Source organism: Arachis hypogaea, chromosome 13 (genome assembly GCF_003086295.3).
Source record: "Arachis hypogaea cultivar Tifrunner chromosome 13, arahy.Tifrunner.gnm2.J5K5, whole genome shotgun sequence".
NCBI lineage: Eukaryota > Viridiplantae > Streptophyta > Magnoliopsida > Fabales > Fabaceae > Arachis > Arachis hypogaea.
In genome coordinates this window covers 93,163,556-93,174,444 of record NC_092048.1, presented here as the reverse complement: position 1 = coordinate 93,174,444, position 10,889 = coordinate 93,163,556, and the positions used below count along the sequence as shown (strand labels likewise).

The following is a 10,889-nucleotide window of genomic DNA, read 5'->3' as shown; positions in this document are numbered from 1 at the left end:
ATAGGAATTCCAGAAATCATGCAATGTTAGTCTAAAGCTTCAGTCTAAAAAGATTAGACATGGCTAGCCAAGCTTCAGTAGGACATTACATACAACAGCCAAATTGATGGGAATCAACCAGCTCTTGTGATGATAAAAGCATCATCTGAAACTCTAGAATTCATTCTTAAAAATTCTGAAGAACATAGAATAATTTATTTTTTATATTTTTTTTCCTTTGAAAATTTTTTGAAAATAAAAATAAAAATAAAATGCTTAAAATTAAAATAAAATTATCTAATCTGAGCAACAAGATGAACCGTCAGTTGTCCAAACTCGAACAATCCCCGGCAACAGCGCCAAAAACTTGGTGCACGGAAATCGTGATTCACACTTTTCACATCTCCGCACAACTAACCAGCAAGTGCACTGGGTCGTCCAAGTAATACCTTATGTGAGTAAGGGTCGATCCCACGGAGATTGTCGGCTTGAAGCAAGCTATGGTCATCTTGTAAATCTCAGTCAGGCGGATTCAAATGGTTATGAGTTTTGATAATTAAAATATAATTAAAACAGAAAATAAGATAGAAATACTTATGTAATTCATTGGTAGGAGTTTCAGATAAGCGTATGAAGATGCTTTGTTCCTTTTGAACCTCTGCTTTCCTGCTGCCTTCTTCCAACCCTGCGTTACCTCCTTCCATGGCAAGCTGTATGATCCTCTCGGATGAAAACAATTCCATCTGTGCTGTCACCGCATGGCTAATCATCTGTCGGTTCCCGCTAGTGTTGGAATAGGACCATTGTCCTTTTGCGCACTGTGACTTGCACCTCACATTCGCAGGTTTGAAGCTCGTCACAGTCATCCCTTTTCAGATCCTACTCGGAATACCACAGACAAGGTTTAGACTTTCTGGATATCAGGAATGCTGCCAATGGTTCTAGCCTATACCACGAAGACTCTGATCTCACGAAATAGAATGCTCTGTTGTCAAGAGAGGCAACCATGCGTCATGAACCAAGAGGCTAAGAGATACACACTCAAGCTATTGCAGATAAAACGGAAGTGGTTGTCAGGCATGCGTTCATAAGTGAGAACGATGATGAGTGTCACGGGTCATCACATTCATCAGGTTGAAGTACGAGAGTATATTTTAGAGAAGAAGTAGGCATGAATTGAATAGAAAACAGTAGTAATTGCATTAATTCATGAAGAACAGCAGAGCTCCACACCTTAATCTATGGGGTGTAGAAACTCCACCGTAGAAAATACATAAGTGAAAGAAGGTCTAGGCATGGCCGAATGGCCAGCCTCCCAAAGAGGGTTCAATCATCAAAACATGATTAAAAGATAAAAGACTCAAGATACAATAGTAAAAGGTCCTATTTATAATTAACTAATGGCCTAGGGTTTACAGAAATAAGTAAATGATGCAGAAATCCACTTTCGGGGCCCACTTGGTATGTGCTTGGGCTGAGCATTGAAACTTTTTCGTGCTTAGGCTGTTTCTGGAGTTAAACGCCAACTTTGGTGCCAATTTGGGCGTTTAACTCCAGTTCTGGTGCCAGTTTGGGCGTTTTACGCCAGAATTCCTTGGGCTGACTTTGAACGCCAGTTTGGGCCATCAAATCTCGAGCAAAGTATAGACTATTATATATTTCTGGAAAGCCCAGGATGTCTAATTTCCAACTCAATTGAGAGCTCACCAATTGGGCTTTTGTAGCTCCAGAAAATCCACTTCGAGTGCAGGGAGGTCAAAATCCAATAACATCTGCAGTCCTTTTTCAGCCTCTGAATCAGATTTTTGCTCAGGTCCCTCAATTTCGGCCAGAAAATACCTGAAATCACAGAAAAACACACAAACTCATAGTAAAGTCTAGAAATGTGATTTTTATTTAAAAACAAATAATTATATACTAAAAACTAACTAAATCATACTAAAAACTTCCTAAAAACAATGCTAAAAAGCGTATAAATTATCCGCTTATCAAGGATGGAATGGAAGCATGAAAAAGTGGAAGGAATACAAGAAATTGAAAGAATTGCTAAGCTGTCAAGCCTGACCTCTTCATACTAAATCGATCATAACTTGAGCTACAGAGGTCCAAATAAGGCGGTTCTAGTTGCGTTGAAAAGCTAACATCTGGGGCTTCAAAATGATATGCAATTTGTCATAGTTGCCATGCTATTAGGTGATGCGCACGTGTGATGTACGCATACGCGTGACACGCGCAGAAGACCATCGACGCATATGCGTGATGTACGCGTACGCGTGACATGCGCCACGTGCAGAAATTGCAGAAGACGCTGGGGGCGATTTCTGGGCTCCTTTTGGCCCAGTTCCAAGCTCGAAAAACACAGATTAGAGGCTGCAGAGAGGGAGAATCATTCATTCATTGATACAGCATTCATTCACATAATTTTAGTTTTTAGATGTAGTTTTCTAGAGAGAGAGGCTCTCTCCTCTCTCTAGGTTTTGGGATTTTTAGCTTTAGTTCCTCTCAATTTCTGAATTTTATCTTATTTCTACTTAGTTCTCTTCTACTTTTATTTGTTCTAACATTCTAGTTTATTTATTTCCCTTATTGATTACTTTATGTTCCCAATTTAGTTTATGAATTCTCATGTTAGATTTGATTTCCCTTTTAATGCATTTTGAGGTATTTCATGTTTATTGCTTCTTCCTTTATTTGTTATCATTGATGCTTGCAATTGTTGGTTTTAGATTTTACATTCTCTATTATTTTTCTATGCTTTTACTTTGCGCCCATCAAGTGTTTGATGGAATGCTTGGTTGGACTTTAAACTAGCTTTTTATGTTCTTAGCTAAGATTGAGTAATTAGAGACTCTTGAATTGTCAAAGTCTCTTGTTGATTGACAATTGAAAGTTGCTAGTTGACTTGAATTCCACCAACTCTAGTCTTTCCTTAGGAGTTGACTAGGATTTGAGGGTTCATGTTGATTTTCTCACTTGACTTACCTTCAATTGTTAGAGGTTAACTAAGTGATAGCAAAAGGCAATTACCATCACAAGTGACTATGATAATGGGGATAGGAATTCCAATTATCAATCCTTGCTAAGACTTTACTTAATTATTATTTTATTTCCTTGTTATTTACATTACTTGTTCCTTATTTCAAAACCCAAAAAGATAAAATCCCATAACCAATTATAAGTACACTTCCCTGCAATTCCTTGAGAGACGACCTGATGTTTGAATACTTCGGTTATTATTTTTATTGGGGTTTGTTACTTGTGAGAAATAAAATTTTTGCATGAAAGGATTATTTGTTGGTTTAGAAGCTATACTTTTAACAAGAATTCATTGAGGAATTCTAAACCGTCAAAAATCCGTTCATCAAAATGGCGCCGTTGCCAGAGAATTGCAAACATGTGCCTTATTATTGGTTATTGTGAATATTGTGAATAATTTTGCTTTTTCATTTCTTTGTTAGTGTTTTTAGTTTTAGGAGTTTATTTTCATTAATTCTTATTAGTTTTTGTTTTTACTTGTTACTATGAATTCTCACTCCTTTGGCTATGAGTTTGGTTCAAATTATGTTGTAGGGAATGGAAGCTACAATGAGAACATGCATCAAGGTTGGGACAATCAAAGATGGGAGGAGCCACAAGGATTTGATCAACCTTTTCGGCAACAACCTCCTCCAATGTGCCATGAGCAACAACCATTCTACGATGCATCCTAAGACAATGGTTATGGTGGACCTTTTCGTGACAATCAACCTCCACCAATTTACTATGAGCAAGAGCCATTCCAAGGTGCATACCAAGACAACGGATATGGTGTACCCCCTTGTAGTTACCAACAAGCCCCACCATATGCCTATGAACCCCCTCCTCAACATAGCTTTGAACCACCATACTCATAAGCCCCTTTCCACCATTCACCTCCATATGACCCTAACCCTTATCCACCACACCAACCACCATACAAACCATGTAAACCATACCCAAAACCACCACCTCAATATACACCATCTCCATACCCTTATCAAGAAGAACCACCTCTGTATTATGAGCCTTTTCTCCCAGCAAATGAACCCTCCTATCCACCCCAAGCTCCCATAGATGATACCTTTAGTATTATTCACCAAGGGCAACAGGAGCTTCAAACCACACTTACCTCTGCTCTCATCGGTCTCACCTCTACTCTCCAAGCTCTTATATCCCGTGTGGATCCATCCTTTACCCCTAATACTCAATCCTCAAGCTCTGGTGCACTTACTTTTCACCCATATCCATCAATCCAAGAGCAATATAATCCCAATTACGCTATTGACATGGAACAAGAGAGAAGGGATCGTCTTAGGGGCGTAATGGATCGGGTTCACGTGTACATACTTCAAGAGAAGCAAGAGGAGGCCCAAAAAGTAGAGGTAGGAGAGACCCTTGAAGATGAAGGAGTAGATGAAGAATTAGGGGGAATTGAAGAAAGTTGTCAAAAGGTGGAAGTTATCAAGGAGGAGTTGGATTTTGTATTAAAGCAAGTGGAGAAAACCGAAATTATCGAAGAAGAGAAAGTGGTTGAGGACTTAGTAGATGCAGAACCTCCATGGGAAACTCAAGTCAAAGAGCCTCCTTCCAAGATGTTTGAATTTGATGTTGAGGAGGGTGTACAACCTCCAAGGCATATCATGGTTGCAGACTTTGAGGAGGTTGATCATGAGGTGGGTTCAATAATTAATGAATTTTTACCTACAATTGAACCCTCTCCCATTGAACTAGAAGAAGAGGTTAATGGTGCAGAAGCTTGTCAAGAGGTGGAGATCATCAAAGAGGAGCCCAAGAGATTAAAGCATACATTGGCAAGGCCGCCTGATGAGCGGATAATTTATACGCTTTTTGGCATTATTTTTAGTATGTTTTCAGTATGATTTAGTTAGTTTTTAGTATATTTTTATTAGTTTTTAATTAAAAATCACATTTCTGGACTTTACTATGAGTTTGTGTGTTTTTCTGTGATTTCAGGTATTTTCTGACTGAAATTGAGGGACCTGAGCAAAAATCAGATTCAGAGGTTGAAGAAGGACTGCAGATGCTGTTAGATTCTGACCTCCCTGCACTCAAAGTGAATTTTTTGGAGCTACAAAACTCCAAATGGTGCGCTTCCAATTGCGTTGGAAAGTAGACATCTAGGGATTTCCAGAAATATATAATAGTCCATACTTTGAATAAGGATTTCCAGTTCCATGCTGCAGTCTGGCGTCCAGCGCCAGAAACAAGTTGCAAAGTGGAGTTCAACGCCAGAAACACGTTACAAACTGGCGTTCAACTCCAAGAATGACCTCTCCACGTGAAAGCTTCATGCTTAGCCCAAGGACACACCAAGTGGGCCCCGGAAGTGGATTTCTACATCAATTACTTACTTCTGTAAACCCTAGTAGCTAGTTTAGTATAAATAGGACTTTTTACTATTGTATTTACATCTTTAGTTTCATCTTTAGATCACGTTTGGGGGCTAGCCTCTCGGCCATGCCTGGACCTTATCACTTATGTATTTTCAACGGTAGAGTTTCTACATACCATAGATTAAGGTGTGGAGCTCTGCTGTTCCTCAAAGATTAATGCAAAGTACTATTGTTTTTCTATTCAATTCAACTTATTCTACTTCTAAGATATTCATTTGCACTTCAATATGATGGATATGATGATCATGACAGTCATCATCATTCGCAACTTATGAACGCATGCCTGACAACCACTTCCGTTCTACCTTAGATTGAATGGATATCTCTTGGATATCTAATACAGGGGACCGAGTCCGAGTTATTAGTGTCTTCGTGGTATAAGTTAGAACCCATGGATGGCCATTCTTGAGATTCGGAAAGTCTAAACCTTGTCTGTGGTATTCCGAGTAGGATCTGGGAAGGGATGGCTGTGATGAGCTTCAAACTCGCGAGTGCTGGGCGTAGTGACAGACGCAAAAGGATCAATGGATCCTATTCCAGTATGATCGAGAACCGACAGATGATTAGCCGTGCCGTGACAGAGTATTTGGACCTTTTTCACAGAGAGGATGAGATGTAGCCATTGACAACGGTGATGCCCTACATAAAGCTTGCCATGGAAAGGAGTAGGATTGATTGGATGAAGACAGCAGGAAAGCAGAGATCAGAGGAACGAAAGCATCTCCATACGCTTATCTGAAATTCTCACCAATGAATTACATAAGTACCACTATCCTATTTTATATTTTATTTATTTTCATCCACTATAATCTCTTAATACATTTGAATCCGCCTGACTGAGATTTACAATGTGACCATAGCTTGCTTCAAGCCGACAATCTCCGTGGGATCGACCCTTACTCACGTAAGGTTTATTACTTGGACGACCCAGTGCACTTGCTGGTTAGTTGTACGAAGTTGTGAAACAGATATAAGATCATGAACGTGCGTATTGAGTTTTTAGCGCCGTTACCAAGGAATGGAATGATCACGATTTTGCACACCAAGTTTTTGGCGCCGTTGCCGGGGATTGTTCGAGTTTGGACAACTGACGGTTCATCTTGTTGCTCAGATTAGGTAATTTTCTTTTTCGTTTTATTTTTCAAAAAAAAAATTTGTTTTCAAAAATCTTTCAAAAAAATTTTTTCTTTTCCCTTTGTTTTCGAAAATTAATTTAAAATTTTTAAGAATGAATTCTAAAGTTTCAAATTGGTATGCTGAAGTTTGGCTGGCCATCAAGCTTTAGACTAACCTGGTATGATTCCTGGAATCTTGATTGAGGACTTTGAATTCATTGCTTCCTTTTCCCTATAGTTTTCAAAAAAATAAAAATATACAAAAATCCAAAAAAAATTAATAAAATCATAAAATCAAAAAGATTTTTTGTTTCTTGTTTGAGTCTAGAGTCAATTTTTAAATTTGGTGTCAATCGCATTTTTTCTAAAAATTTATGCATTTTTCGAAAATTCATGCATTCATAGTGTTCTTCATGATCTTCAAGTTGTTCTTGGTAAGTCTTCTTGTTTGATCTTCATATTTTCTTGTTTTGTGTCTTTTCTTGTTTTTCATATGCATTTTTAATTTTGTAGTGTCTAATTATTGAAAATCTTTAAGTTTGGTGTCTTGCATATTTTTCTTTCATTAAAAATTTTCAAAAATAAGTCTTGATGTTCATCTTGATCTTCAAAGTGTTCTTGGTGTTCATCTTGACATTCATAGTGTTCTTGCATGCATTGTGTTTTGATTCATAATTTTTATGTTATGAGCCTTTTTCATGTTTTTCTCTTTCTTCATTAAAAATTCAAAAATAAAAAATATCTTTTTCTTATTTTACTCAAAATTTTCGAAAATATGCTTCGATTTAGTCAAAAAGTTTTTAAATTTAATTGTTTGTTATGAATCAAATCAAATTTTCAATTTAAAAATCTTATCTTTTCAAAATCTTTTTCAAAAATTAAATCTTTTTCAAAATTCCTTTCTAATATTTTCGAAAAATTTTCAAATTAATTTCCAAAAATCTTTTTCTTAATTTTAGTTCATGATTTTCGAATTTAATATGATTGATTCAAAAATATTAAGTTGTTACTTGCCTAGTAAGAAAGGTTCAATCTTTAAACTCTAGAATATTATCTTTTTAGTTTCTTGTTAGTCAAGTAATCAACTTTAGTTTTCAAAATCAAATCTCTTTAATTTTCTTTTCAAATCTTTTTCAAATTAAGTTTCAATCATATCATTTTCAAATTCAATTTCAAAATCTTTTCTAACTTCTTATCTTTTTAAAATTGATTTTCAATCAATCTTATCTTTTTGTTTCAATCATATCTTTTCCAAAACTACCTAACTAATCCTCTCTCTCTTATTTTCGAAAATTCCCTCTCTCCTTTTTCAAAATTTCTTTTTAATTAATTAATTGTTTTAAATTTTAATTTTAATTTTATTCTTTTAATTTTCGAAAATCATCAACCCCTTTTTAAAATTTATTTTCGAAATCTAACTTTCAAATTTAATTTTTATTTTAATTAAATTTCAAAATTCTCTCTCTCATCTCCTTCTATTTATTTATTCATCTACTAACACTTCTCTTCCATCCAAAAATTCGAACACCACCTCCCTCTCTGTGTTCGAGTTTTTCCTCTTCTCTTCTTTACATTATATTCTTTTCTTCTTCTACTCACACAAGGGAACCTCTATACTGTGGTAAAAAGGATCCCTATTATTATTTTCTGTTCCCTTCTTTTTCATATGAGCAGAAGCAAGGACAAGAACATTCTTGTTGAAGCTGATCCTGAACCTGAAAGGACTCTAAAAAGGAAACTAAGAGAAGCTAAAATATAACAATCCAGAGACAACCTTACAGGAATTTTCGAACAGGAAGAGGAGATGGCAGCTGAAAATAATAATAATGCAAGGAGGAAGCTTGGTGATTTTACTGCACCTAATTCCAATTTACATGGAAGAAGCATCTCCATCCCTGCCATTGGAGCAAACAACTTTGAGCTGAAACCTCAATTAGTTTCTCTGATGCAGCAGAACTGCAAGTTTCATGGACTTCCATCTAAAGATCCTTTTCAGTTCTTAACTGAATTCTTGCAGATCTGTGATACTGTTAAGACCAATGGGGTTGATCCCGAGGTCTACAGGCTTACGCTTTTCCCGTTTGCTGTAAGAGACAGAGCTAGAGTGTGGTTGGACTCTCAACCCAAAGATAGCCTGAACTCTTGGGATAAGCTGGTCACGGCTTTCTTAGCCAAGTTCTTTCCTCCTCAAAAGCTGAGCAAGCTTAGAGTGGATGTTCAAACCTTCAGACAGAAAGAAGGTGAATCCCTCTATGAAGCTTGGGAGAGATATAAGCAACTGACCAAAAAGTGTCCTTCTGACATGCTTTTAGAATGGACCATCCTGGATATATTCTATGATGGTCTGTCTGAATTAGCTAAGATGTCATTGGATACTTCTGCAGGTGGATCCATTCACCTAAAGAAAATACCTGCAGAAGCTCAAGAACTCATTGACATGGTTGCTAATAACCAGTTCATGTACACTTCTGAGAGGAATCCTGTGAGTAATGGGACGCCTCAGAAGAAGGGAGTTCTTGAAATTGATACTCTGAATGCCATATTGGCTCAGAATAAAATATTGACTCAGCAAGTCAATATGATTTCTCAGAGTCTGAATGGAATGCAAGCTACATCCAAAAGTACTCAAGAGGCATCTTCTGAAGAAGAAGCTTATGATCCTGAGAACCCTGTAATAGAAGAGGTGAATTACATGGGTGAACCCTATGGAAACACCTATAATCCCTCATGGAGAAATTATCCAAATCTCTCATGGAAGGATCAAAAGCCTCAACAAGGCTTTAATAATGGTGAAAGAAACAAGTTTAGCAATAGCAAGCCTTTTCCATCATCCACTCAGCAAAAGACAGAGAGTTCTGAGCAGAATCTATCTAGGTTGGGAAATATAGTCTCTGATCTATCTAAGGCCACTCTAAGTTTCATGAATGAAACAAGGTCTTCCATTAGAAATTTGGAAGCACAAGTGGGCTAGCTGAGTAAAGGAATCACTGAAACCCCTCCTAGTACTCTCCCAAGCAATACAGAAGAAAACCCAAAGGGAGAGTGCAAGGCCATTGAAATGACCATCATGGCCGAACTTGTAAGGGAGGGAGAGGACGTGAATCCCAGTGAGGAAGACATCCTGGGACGTCCAGAGATCAATAAGGAGTTTCCCTCTGAGGAACCAAAGGATTCTGAGGCTCATCTGGAGACCATAGAGATTCCATTAAACCTCTTTATGCCATTCATGAGCTCTGATGAGTATTCTTCTTCTGAAGAGAATGAAGATGTTACTGAAGAGCAAGTTGCCAAGTACCTTGGTGCAATCATGAAGCTGAATGCTAAATTATTTGGTAATGAGACTTGGGAAGATAAAACTCCCTTGCTCACCAATGAACTGAGTGATCTGGATCAACTGAAATTGCCTCAGAAGAAACAGGATCCTGGAAGGTTCTTAATACCTTGCACCATAGGCACCATGACCTTTGAGAAGGCTCTATGTGACCTTGGGTCAGGGATAAACCTCATGCCCCTCTCTGTAATGGAGAAACTAGGAATCTTTGAGGTGCAAGCTACCAGAATCTCATTAGAGATGGCAGACAACTCAAGAAAACAGGCTTATGGTCAAGTAGAGGACGTGTTAGTAAAGGTTGAAGGCCTTTACATCCCTGCTGATTTCATAATCCTGGATACTGGGAAGGATGAGGATGAATCCATCATTCTTGGAAGACCCTTCCTAGCCACAGTAAGAGCTGTGATTGATGTGGACAGAGGAGAATTAATCCTTCAACTGAATGAGGACTCCCTTGTGTTTAAAACTCAAAGATCTCCTTCTGTAACCATGGAGAGGAAGCATGAAAAGCTTCTCTCACTTCAAAGTCAACCAAAGCCCCCACAGTCAAACTCTAAGTTTGGTGTTGAACTCCCATATCCAAACTCTAAGTTTGGTGTTGGGAGTCTAAAAAATTGACCTAATCACCTGTGTGGCTCCATGAGAGCCCACTGTCAAGCTATTGACATTAAAGAAGCGCTTGTTGGGAGGCAACCCAAAGTTATTTAATCATTTTTATTTTATTTTCTCTTTGTTATTTCATGTTTTATTAGGTTGATGATCATGTGGAGTCAAAAAAACTACTGAAAAATCAAAAACAGAATGAAAAATAGCATTGAAAACAGAACACCCTGGAGGAAGGGCTTACTGGCGTTTAAACGCCAGTAAGGAGCATCTGGCTGGCGTTTAACGCCAGAACAGAGCATGAAACTGGTGTTAAACGCCAGAAACAAGCAGCAGTTTGGCGTTTAAACGCCAGGATTGCACCCAGAGGAAAGCTGGCGTTAAACGCCAGAAACAAGTATCAGACTGGCGTTTAACGCCAGAAATATG

At 37.7% G+C, this 10,889-nt stretch overlaps 1 non-coding gene across 1 annotated transcript; it reads right to left on the bottom strand.

Annotated features, from left to right (window-relative positions):
• Nucleotides 1-8,726: 8,726 nt before the first annotated feature.
• LOC112739064 (small nucleolar RNA R71) lies at nt 8,727-8,834 on the bottom strand. Its single transcript, XR_003170004.1, has one exon. It is a non-coding gene; the product is annotated as a small nucleolar RNA R71 (small nucleolar RNA).
• Nucleotides 8,835-10,889: the final 2,055 nt, after the last annotated feature.